The sequence below is a fragment of the Pinus tabuliformis genome, chromosome 1_1 (genome assembly GCF_031772625.1).
Source record: "Pinus tabuliformis cultivar Carrire ecotype Pingquan chromosome 1_1, CPIR1, whole genome shotgun sequence".
Lineage (NCBI taxonomy): Eukaryota > Viridiplantae > Streptophyta > Pinopsida > Pinales > Pinaceae > Pinus > Pinus tabuliformis.
In genome coordinates this window covers 366,653,865-366,666,568 of record NC_142297.1, presented here as the reverse complement: position 1 = coordinate 366,666,568, position 12,704 = coordinate 366,653,865, and positions in this window count along the sequence as shown.

Below are 12,704 nucleotides of genomic sequence, written 5' to 3'. Positions count from 1 at the left end.
GGCAGCTAACTGAGAACTTGTTCTGTGGTTAAGTACATTGATCATTCTAGTGGCCACTTCAGGCATATTGCTTAATTGAGCTCTTGATCTGTGAATCTCCCTCTGTGCCTTTGGGATGAGCTCTAGTTGCTCATGGATAGTTTCAATAGATGGCCACTGCTCATTGATAGATTTACCAATGTTAGCCCATAGCACTATTTTCAGTTCGGCCACCACTTTATCTAACTTGAGCTCATTCTCTAGCTCTTTTATTTTGTTTTTGAGGGCTTTCACCTCCCTGTCCTTCTCTGCCACAGTTTGTTTGGATTTATCATATCTATCATTGATTTTAGCCAAAGATTCTTTGGCTGAATTGAACTCCAACATTTGAGCTTCCAGGATTTGGATTTCGTTCTTCAGTTTTTGCATATCTAGGCTTTGGGCCTGCTCTGTAGTTGTTGGCGCTGCTGAAGTAGATGTTGCTGTTTGCTCAGTTTGTTGAGGAGGAGGAGAAGTGATAGGAGCAGTTTCCTCAAGATTGATGATCTGAGGAGGAGGCTGAGAAGTCTGCCCTTCTTCTCTTTGTTTCAGAGATGCCTGTAATGTTGCCTTTGCAGCCTCTGACTCTCCTAATTTCTCTTGGGCCTGCAGAAGTTGTTTATAAATAGAAATCAACAAGTCTGTGGTGTCCTTCTCCTGCCTTTGTTGGGCTACCTCATCTGTCTGAGGGTGCATGGTGGCTGGGAGTTTGATTTTCTTCCTCATGGCAGCCATGTCAGCATCCCTCAACTTCAAGATTTCCTGTATCCCTGAAATATCTTTGGGATCATGCCCAATTTCAATGATTATGTCTTCCAGGGACCTTATTCTGTTATCCTTCGCCTGGGATGATGCCTTCTCCAATTCCAGTTGAGAGGCTGTGGCATTGAGGCTGCTCTTTAGCTTATAATTTTCCAATGTTTCATCTGCTAAGGAGGCATACACCATCTCACCAGTTTGTTTGTGCAGTTCAATTTTGTCCATTGGGTGTATGTCTTTGGCCATGACCTCCAGGTTGGTCCTGAGGTAATCTGAGGCAGATTGGGGCTGCAGTGCTGTGGGCAAAAAATGGCTCATAATCATTTTGCCTTCACCTACATCAAAGGCAGACATAAGTCTCTGCTGATTAGTAGGAGCCATGTTTAGCAGATGATTGTACAGCTGTATTTTGATAGGCTCATTCCTCCTTTTGATGTCTATGAATTGATGTTTGATGCTTACTTGTCCCTCTTTTTGTTGGCTGGAGGAGCTGACCTCCCCTCCCATGGTCCTGTCTTGTTCCTGCTGGAAGGAACTTGCTGAAGCTTCTCTGCTGGGTGGGCCCATGCCCAATGCCTGTCTTATTGCTATGTCCTCCTCTGAAAAATCATTTAATCTTTGTCTCTTTTCTCCCTGGTTGATAGATGAAGTGAGGGGAGTTTCTCTATCCCTTTTTCTGGTTAAGTCCTCCTTTTGAGGAGTTTGGAGGACCGAGGCATTGGTGGTGACTTCTGGCCTAGGAGGCATTATGTTCTGAGCCTGTTGCTCAGTGGAAGTTGGAGTATCAATTACTCTCTCCTGCTGTAAGGGCTGTTGTCTGTCATGTTGCCCTTCTTCTTGCTGCAGATCTTGTTGTTGTTGTTGCTCTGCCTGCTGATCTTCTTTATTTGTCTGCTCTTGAGTCACTAGAGGTGACTGCTCCTTCTCTTGATGTGTCTGCTCTGTCTGCATTTCCTTTTCTTTGCCTCTGCTGGATATATTCTCAGTGGCCTTGGTAGTTTGGTGCTTGGCGGTTGAGGAGGATTTAGCTGCTCCCGTTTGTGTGCTTGGAAGTGTGAATACCTGTGAACAAAGCTCAAGGTCAGCCAACTTCTTTAGATTCCTTAGTGCCCTCTTGTTCAGCTCTTCTTGTGACAAGGGCTCTTCTAAAGTCCCTCTCCTCCATTTGTCTTGGTTTGCATATTTTTCAATGTGAGGGATGCTATGGTGATCATAGGCAGATAACTTATATTTGAGCCTCCTCGTGGATATGAAATGATTAGGGTCATAGGGTACCCATATGAAACTGGTTTGCAGGCCAAGGGCCTCAAGCATTCTCTCTGCTTCCCTCCATCCTTGCTCCCTCTCATTATAGATAAAATGGCCAAGTTGGCTTTTGACCTTCAACTGTGCCTTTTTGCCTTTTCCTGAAAAATGAAGCACATCAACTCTGCCAAATTGCCTAAAGTACTCTAGGGCAAATAGCCTCATAGGCACATACTTGGGTAATTTGAAAGGAGGTAGATCACACCCATATATCCTGATGACAGTGTGGTTTTGGTAGAAGTACCAATCCCCAATGCTATAAGCTTTGGACAGCTGAAGAATTCTCTGCATGTCATCAGTGAGTCTCGGAGGAGGTGAGCTCATCAGTATTGCCATAGTTGGATGGATGAACAGATCCATGAATTCACAGTAAGTGTATGGAGACTCAGGTCTAATGTGGAAGATAGATGACCAGTAGACCACTGATCTGGGATTGCCTTGGGCATCCATTCTTTTGATTGAAAAGTGAAACTTCTCATGTTGATGGTACAAGATCAAATGGTAAATGTAGGAGGTGTATCTGAACATCCTATCTCTCCTTAAATTCATCAATTGCTCATGAATCTTGTCTGATATGTAGGTGGCGTAGTCATAGCAGATTGGTGACTTGCCAGGAGCAAACATAAGCATCAATACCAGCACAGTTGCATCAATATGCTCAATTGAACTATATACCAATATGGGAGAAATCATATCTGCAAGGTCTCTGCCCAGCTCATTGAGGTATACATGAAGAATTGGAGGGCCCATTACAATGTTAGTTTTGATGTATAATTGATTAAATTTGACAATTTGAGCATCTGTGAGTTTATCCCCTTGTTTTATCAGGTTTACCAGTGATAAAGGAACCAACTTCTTCTGAGGGTTGAAGCAAAGCATGTCTCTGATAGCTTGAGGGGTAACATAGAAAAGTACTGAACCAGATGGGTCAACAACAGCTCTCTGAGAAACATCATATTGTTCAGCACAGAGGTGGATTAGTTCAGGGAAATGGTTGACCTGAGGGAGCTTGAAAATAGGGAGGAAAGAATCCCATAAGCCCAATATATCTGTCCCATTTTCATGCTTGGCTCTCAACTCATTCAACAGATGAATGTGGAATTTGCTGCTCATAAGCTTCTCTTCTGTAATTTGGTAATCCATATCTGCCAAGGTTTGCCATTTCAAGTTCTTTTGAGGGGCATTCAGAGGTTGCACATTCAGTACTACAGGTGTCTCCATTGCACGGGAGGATTTTGAATCAAGTGCAAAGTGATTTTGATTGAGCAGGACAGTACAGAGGAATGCCTCTGTACCAGGGAGGCGAGATTATCAGGAACAGAGAGGGGTTCTAGGAAATAGCAGTTGAAATACTATTTATAGTGCAACTAGGACCAATGTTTGGCCTTTCCTTATCTCTTTCAGTGGTTAAATTTGGTTTGAATGAGTCTGCCGCGATTGCGCAGACAGAACTTAGTTTTCAATAAAATGTAGGTAAAACAAGGCTTGGCTAGTAGTTTTCGAGGTGGTAGTTGAAAATTAGAGGCTCTGTAGAGGAATTCACTGGTGAATTTATAAGTTTTATCGTCTTTTAAGCTTTTTTGAGTGATTTATAGATAATTCCAGGCGTACGGAGGATAAATGATGAAAAATACCTGGTAAAACAGCGAGCAGAGGTTGTGTGAGCAGGCAGGATTGGTGCTCTGGAGGTCTCCTGGTTGATTTAGCAGGTTGGCGGTAAGTCGGACGTGAACAGCATGCAACAGAGAGAATAAAAATGAGCGAAAAGAACGTAAAAACATGTTTTTCAGCCATAATATAGACTTTTTGACAATTTGGCGCCTTTTCTGTGATGACGTCAGCATGATGTCATTGGTGGGGTCAGGGCCGGCTGACGTCATAGGTGAGGTGGTGGGCTCTGATTGGTCCACGGGGATGGTGAAGTGGCATGCCAGGTCGGCAGGTGGTTGGGCGCAAGGGTTGACGTGGAGGTGACGTAGCATAGGCGGAAAAAGCCGAAACCGAAAACAGCCAGCGGTTTCATATCGCACTGCTTATGGTACGGGGGGGAATCTGTCAGACGTACCTCCGATGAGCTGTGGCGAGGACGCGTGGCAGCCGAGTGACGTAACCATTTTACGGATATCGGATGATATCCGTCGGACGTGAGACCCGCTCCGATATCGATGCTGACCGTCGGATCTGGAGGGCTCGATCCAACGGCCATCGGGGAAGTGACGTGACCGGTATATACGGCGGGTAAACGGCGGACGTCGGAGCCGCTCCGATGTGATAAGAGCCGTTGGATGCTCTGGATCAGATCGGGCAGCTGTCGGGGCGATGACGTGATAGGTGGATAAGGCAGCGGGCGGAGGCATAAATACATATTTTTAATGTTTTTTCAATATATTTCGAAAATCGAATATATGCGCAAACTTTGGTTAGGCAACAGAAAGTGGGTTTTTTCGGGATTTTTGGTAGTTTCAAAGGGTTTTCATGGGTAAAGGGGTTTTATAAGGTTTTTCTTGGCAAATAGCAGTTTAGTGAGTGGAATGACTTGAGGAAAGGGAGGGTAGATGAGGTGTAGGTTCATCCAAGTGGCCATATGTCACTTTGATCCCTGATAGAGAACTTATTGGCTATAATGCCAAAAGGAGGGATATTTATACAAATTTTGGGGTTTATACACCATGGTGTTTAATACTAGTAGGGGAACGGTGAAAATAGGGGAGTTACATAGTAGAATTAGAGGTTAATATGGATGGGGGTAAATGAAGGGGGAAAACACTAAGTTTGTTTGAAACTTACTTAGTTTAGGGAGTAGATCAAAATGAAAAGAGTTTTAGACAAGAAATGTGGCTTCTAAAAAGATTAAGAACCACCATAAAACCATGATCTTCTTCCATGGATCTTAGCTGAAGAGGGGATGTTAGTAATGAAATGAAGGGGGAGAGGGAGGTTAGTCATGCTTCTTGCTGTAACTTGATGAAGATGAACACCTTGTCCATTGATAGATTTTGCCTTGGAAAACACAGTTCATACATCTGTAATGGTAAAGATAACCTCTCTGCAACCCCCAACTACTTACCCCAGTATTTGACTAACATTTTTTATTTCTTCTTGGAGGGTGCACTTGGACTTGCAGACCCTTACTTGCCTTTTCTTTTCTTTGGCTTTTCCTTTGTTATTTCTATCTACTTCTACCCTTATCTCTTCCAAGGTCCCAGATTAAGCTGTTGGGAGCCTTTTCTTCTCTACCTGAACTACTTGTCTGCTAAGATTAAACAGTTTGGACAGACTTTCTTCTCTAATCTACAACTGCAAATTTAAACCATGGAATGATCCAGATTAGACTGTTGGACCATCCATCAAAATCTTAAGTCCATACCAAGCTATATACATAGATTGGATTCTCTTGGAAATATGTGATCTTTGAGTTATCAAAGCATAGCATATTTGGTCCTTTTATAGCCAATCATGAAATATGAAACCTATTGGTATAGGTATCTAACAGTGGCTCCACATGGGGATGGTTTTTCTTTTGAAAGACCAAGAACAGCAGGTCAGAATGCCTTGGCCTCTTACTGCTTATCCATCTTGTAGTTTTGCTGCCTTGAAGTGCCCAAATTGTGTGCTTTTCTTCTTGGTAAACCTCTGATTCTTTTCTCCTTTTGCTGACAACTAATAACACTTGAGAAACTGCATCTTACAATTAAACAGAAAGTAATATATACATTTGGGTATGTACAAGGGAACCTCAGGCTGCACTCATGGGAAATAGTCAAAATAGTGCTTCAGCATCCTGCCATTCACAGGACCTTCATTCAAGTCAGTTTCTGTTAGACTTTTAAGAAAATAGGTATTATTACCTTGTACTGCTTGGACAGCAAATGGTCCTCTCCAAAGGGAATCAAATTTTCCATGTTTTCCCTTCTCCTCTCTTCTTGCATCCCATTTGAGGACTTTGTCACCAACATTAAAATCTTCTGCTTTGGTTCTTCTGTCAAAGGCCTTCTTTAGTTTTTCTTGTAATACCTGAGCTCTGCTGAAAACTTGATCTCTGGTTTGCTGCAGGCATATGATTTGATTTATCCTTCTTTGCATATCATTTGGTTCAGCTTGGCTTTCTTGAAGAAGCTTCATAACAGGCACTCCTAAGGATGAGGGGAATTTGGCTTCTAGTCCATAAACCAACTCATAAGGGCTGGTCCCAATTGATCTTTTGGTTGTTAGTCTATCTGCCCATAAGGCATTGACTAGTTTCTTGTGCCAGTTCTTTTTGTTATCTTCAAGTACTTTCTTTATAATGTTTACAAGGCTTTTGTTTGATGATTCAGCAAGGCCATTTCCTTGGGGATAGTATGCAGTAGAATGGCCCAAAGTAATATGAAATTTGTGACAAAAATTCACCATTTTCTTGGATCTGAAAGCAGCAGCATTGTCTGTTATAATTTTGTCAGGACAGCCAAATCTAGCCAGTATGTTGTTCTCCAAGAACTGAATGATTACTGAATCATTTGCTTGTCTGCATGGGGCAGCTTCAATCCACTTAGTGAAGTAGTCTGTGGCTGTTAAGATCCATCTATGTTGGCCTGAAGATGAGGGATGAATTTCCCCAATGAAATCCAATCCCCATTGTTGAAAAGGTCTCTCTGTTGCAATAGGCCTTAAAGGAAGTGGCAGCAGTTGTCTCTTTCCCTCAAACACTTGGCATTTATGACATGATGTGATGAACTTCTTGATATCAGAGAACATGGTGGGCCAGTAGTACGCAGCCCTTAGTATTTTATCCATAGTGGACTTCCAGTACAAGTGTCCACCACAGTCTCCTGCATGAAACTCTTGCATGATATTGTTAATTTCATTTTCAATTAAACAGTGCAGTAATATACCTTCATGGTTTTTCCAAAGCAAATTGCCATCCATCACACAAAATCTTGATGTTTTCATTTTTAGGAACCTACACTTAGTTTTGGACAGTCCTGGGGGAGCACACAGGTTTTGTAATACATAACAGATATCAGAGTACCAGGGGGATTGTTCAAAGGCTACATTGATCTTTGGAGTCGCCAGCTCTGTTTCACTGTCCAGCTGATTGATGTCTAAGGCTTGAAAATTTGTTTCTGTCATTAATTTGGCCAAACCTTGCCCTTTTATTAGTTTTCTAGGTTTTATCTCAATGTCAAATTCCAAGATGCTGGCAATCCATTTTCCTCTTCTGCCTTCTAAATTTTCTTGGGTGAGAATGTCTTTGACAATAGGACTTGGCACATATGCTTTGACATGGGAATAAAGGATATAAATCCTAAAGTCTTTGATTGCTTTGACTAAAGCATAAGCTTGTTTTTCCATGATTTGATACTTCAAAGGTGCATCTCTGAGAGCTTTGCTAAAGAAAGCAATTGGATTCTCATTTCCTTGGTCATCCTTTTGTAATAGAACAGCAACAATAGTATGTTGGGAAGAAAAAGAGAAAATGATAAATTCTCTGTCAAACTGAGGATTGGTCAAGACTGGGGTCTGGGTAAGGGCCAATTTTATACCTTCAAATGCTTGATTGGCTTCAACAGTCCACTTCACTTTTGAATCCTTTTTCAGCATGTCATTTAATAATCTGATTAGCTCTGCTAGGTTTGGGATAAACCTTCTCAAGAAATTGATTTTTCCCAAGAATCCTTGTAATTCTTTGACATTCCTTGGGTGAGGAATTTGCAGGATAGCTTGTATCCTATCTGGGTCAATTCTAATGCCATCTTTTGAGTTGATGTGTCCTAAGAGCTTGCCTTCTTCTAAACCAAAGAGGGATTTCTTAGGGTTCAAGGAGATTCCATATTTTCTGCATTTTAGGAAGATCTGTCTTAGATGTTTTATATGTTCTTGGTCTGATTTTGAGAAAGGTGTTAGGTCATCTAGATAAATGACTAAAAAGTCATGAATTTCCTTGGCAAAGGCAATATCCATTGCTCTTTGAAATGTTGCTCCTGCATTCTTCAATCCAAAAGGCATCTTTACATATTTGAAAGTTCCCCATGGGGTTGTAAATGTTGTTTTGTCCTGATCATCAGGGTGAACTAAGATCTGGTTAAAACCGGAAAATCCATCCAGTAATGAGATCCTTGAGGCCCCCACCACCCTTTGAAGAATGTGATCCATCTTGGGTAAGGGCTAGTTGTCCTTTAAGGATACTTGGTTTAGATTCCTTAAGTCCACACACAGCCTGATCTCACCTGTCTTCTTTCTTGTTGGGACTAAGTTGGAAATCCATTTAGAGAATCTGATTGGTGTTATGATGCCTGCTTTGAACATTTTATGTACCTCTTGTTCCATTGCTGGGAGGAGCATAGGATTGATTCTCCTCAGTTTTTTCTTGAAGGGCTTCTGATCTGGTTTGAGAGGGATAGTGTGTTGGATTACCGAGGTGTCATAGGACTTTAGGTCCTCATAGCTCCATGCAAAAACATCCTGGAACTCTTTGAAGAGGTCAATGTATTTTGGCTTTTGGTCAGGAGGTAAGGAAGCAGATAATTTAATTATCTTGGGTTTGTCAATTGTACCTATGTTGCACTCTTCAATGGCTGCATTCAGGGGCTGCATTTTTGGTTTTCTGGGAATATCATTTGAATCAAAAATGTCTTCTAGTGGGGTTAGGCCTGTTGGTAAAAAATTGTCTTTTAGCTCAATGATTTCAGTTTCAGCACTGGACACTCCCTCTTCCCAGTCAACTTGTTGGATTTGCTGGATGCTTTCTATATTGAAAATAGTTGGATTCAGCATTTGCTTTGCAGTCCTAGGTGATATTGGCTGAGCAGTCTGTTGAAACTGTATTTGTGATGGACTTGCTCCATCAAGTATTTGTGATTGACTTGCTGTCTCAAGTATTTGTGATTGACTTGCTGTCTCATTGTCAATATTTAATCCTGCAAATTCTTGCTGCAGAGTTAAAAACTGGTTTATTTGCTTGTCATCCTTAAATACTTGCCAATCATTGATGTTGTTTGGAATAGAGGGTCTGTGTTTTACTTCAGTTGTGAAACAATGGTGGGGCTCAAAGGGCAACTTGCAGGTACTTGCAAAGGTGGCTAAACTATGAGCATGTAGATTTTGGGTTCTGGGAATTTTCGTAATTTGGAATTCAGAGAAAAAGTTTAGTATCTCAGTAACAGCAGACCTATAAGTCCTTAGTCTTTTGTCATTGGTGATAAAGTTTCCTTTCACTTGTTGGATAACTAAATCTGAATCTCCCATGATTGAAACCCTGGTAGCTTGTAAGAATTTTTCCAACTTGAGTCCTAGTAAAAGAGCTTCATATTCTGCCATGTTATTAGTACATCTGAAATTCAATCTATAGGCTCTGCCTTCTGCATGACTATTTTCTTTATTGTGTACCCAAACTCCAGCTCCTGCCCCTAATTTGTTGACCGAGCCATCAAATTCAAGGAACCATAGAATATCTTGTTGGGAGGAGGTTTTATGATCTGTTCATGGGCTGGTAATGTAAGTAGCAATTGTGGTTTTTTCTCTAGCTTGTCATCTAGGGCAGTCTCATCATTTAATTGGATGTTCTTGACAATTAAGGCAGCAGCACTATCAAATGTTTGATTGACTGTTGTTTTATGAGTGATACTACTCCCATTTGCATCTTCCTCCTGTATGAATATCTTGGTCTCAACTTCACCTTTTGAGGGAGTGGTTGTATCATTGAAGAGAATGTATGAGTCTATGTCTGAATGGACAGCATATATAGGAAAATTTTGAGGTTTTTCTTCGCTGCTGACCATGTACTTCATTAGTGTTTCTCTATACAGTCTTTTTGGTTGCCCAAAGACAGAAATGGTAGCATATGACATGTCTAATTTTAGGGAACCTTGGAGTTCGGCTCCCCATGATCTTGATAACAGCATTCCATACTTAGGTGGGATATCAGCAACTACCACATCCATTAGGATTGTCTTGTTTGGGTATTGAACTAGAGACACACATAGGTCTTTTATGAGACCTAGACACTTGACTTGGCTGGAGTCAAAGGAAAACAGATCCTTGTATGGTCTTGTTATGTCTAAATTCAATCTCTCCATGACTGCTTTTGGCATAAGATTGTGAGAGGCACCTGAGTCAAACATTGCATTATGTAGTATTTTGTCATGAATATGTAAACTGACATAAAAAGGCAGTACCCCTGTGACTACTGTTTTTCCATCCACTTCTGGGCCAAACGGGAGTTCTCGGGTGTCATCCAGTACATTGACATCATCTTTGTTGCTAGTGAGTTGAAGGGACCTTTTGATTTGCAATTTATAGCTGTCATGCTTGGCTAATTCCAAGAGAGGAATAGCTATTTTTATTTTGCCAATTTATGTTTCAAGATCAAAAGGTTTCTCAGATTGGGTCTTGGGGTTATAGGTGACAGTTCTTTCCTTGTTCATTAAGTCTCCTTCTAAATTTTTATCTTGACTTTGAGATTTATCCTTTTTACTCATCTCTTGAGGAGTAACATTTAAATTAGGATGAGAAGATGAAGTGTCCAGAGACTGCTGTCTTAAGGACAGTGGCTCAGTGATTTCTTCAACAATCACTTCTTCTGTAGGTGAATTTAGTTTGTCACTAGGTTGTGTGACTATAACTCTTTCAGGCTGCTGATTATCCTTTTTCTTTTCAGGCTAGTTGACATTCACAGTTCTGCTCCTTAGCTTGTACTGTTTATGGACTTCATAAACAGCAGTGTCATAGCCTTGTTTAAAGTCAAAGGATTCCCCTGATTTAGTGTGGAACAGTTTGATTTCCTCATCCTGATCTTCTTGTGTTAAGAAAACTTGACTTTCACCATCCAGCCCTATTAAATTAATCTCAGGATCTTCATTGGGCTCAGCTGAAGTGGAGGTTTCAGCATAATTTTCTTGGAAAGGGGGTCTTATATCTGGATCAGGGTTGGCCCTGCCAACATTCGGGTTTGGATTTCTCCTAAAATTTGGATTCCTAGGAGGATTGTTTTGTGGTGCTTCCCATGATGCTTTTCTTTCAACTGACTCCACCCTATCACCCAATCTTTTCATGCTATTGAGTATGGCATCGAGCTTTTGATCAAAGGCTGTGGGTTCTTCTTTGTATATGCTTCTCTTTTCTAACCTTGCCCTATTTCTTTTGGCAATCAGGTTTGCTTCTACTGTGAGAACAGCCTTCTGGGCGTCTTCAAGGGTTTCAGGTTCTCTTTCCTTCAACTGATATGCCATGTCAGAATCAAATCCATCAGGGAACTTGTACAAGGCCAAATCAGGAGGAGGTCTTAGGTTTTGTGGTATTGCATTGTACACATTGTTGAATCTAGCACAATACTCCAGAACGGTCTCTTGAGGAGCTCTCTTGATTGTTTCATATTCACCAAGTATATGCAGGGGATCTTTCTTCTTCTCCCATCTGGTAGTAAAGGCTTGATACAATTCATCAGGAGTTGTAATGGAGTTTGCATTCAGGGATCTAAACCAAGTTCTTACATCCCCAGTTAGGCTTTGAACAAACATCCTCATTCTGACACTGTCATCATCTATTTCATAGGTCTCAAAGTGGTCTTGCATCTTCTTAGCATGCTGAACAGCTGTCAGAGGGCCATTGGAATCAAAATATGAGATTTTGGTTTGATAGTCTTGGGGTAAAGCTGCAGCATTAGCTGGTATCTGCAGAGGCGCATATCTGTTAGCCATATTTACAGGATTTAGAGGATTAACAGGGGCAGCTGGGATAATAGGAACAGCAGGTATCACAGGGGTTACTAGTGAAGCTGAACCTAAAGTGTGGTTCAAGGGGATATGTGCAGTGGATGAAGATGTGAGAGGGGGACTTTGAGATGTGGATGGTGAACTAGGGGAACTAGGGGTAGACCTGAAAAGGACCTTGCATGGAGTAGGTATAAGGCTAGGATGATCTGGCTCTGAAGTCAAATCAGCAGGCTGCTCCTGCTTTTGCTTCCTCCTAATGTTTCTAGGGATGGTATTTGGATTATCAACAATGATGGGTGGATTGGGGTCAGGATTTGCCCTAGTGTGCCGAGGATTTTTCTTAGGAGCCAGCTTCTAACTATTTTTTAGGATTTTGTAGGAAATTTTTATATCTGAAAGGACTGGATGAAGATTTTGGAATGGCTGTATACTCTTAAAGCTAAGATGAAGATTCCCTAAACAAGCTCCTCCCTAAAGCTGTTAATGTGATACAGAAACAGTTTTAAGGCCTCTTGGCTGATTTCAGGCTTGATAGTAGCTATGGAAAGTATGTGGTGATTAAAAATCTCAAGCACTCCCCAGCGGAGTCGCCAATTATGTTAACACCCAGGTTGTTCCCTATGACTCCCAAGGGAATACGGCCGGGGTAACCACTAACCAATATTTGGATCACAGTTTCTAGCCAAACTGTGATCAGAGAGGGCTCTCTCTTTATGATTTGTCTCTGTTATGATGGTGTTTTTAGGCTAGCTATTATGCTCAGGTTTTGGTTTATGTTTTGGTTGAAGGATCTCTTTCAGGTCTTATGATATAGTGTTTAGATAGTGAAATACCATTGGGCAATGGAGTCTGGAGTTGTGAAATGATTTGATACGCTGGATTGGTGGTGTTCAAACTGCAGGGCCTATTGTGTATTTTAGACAAACAAAATTA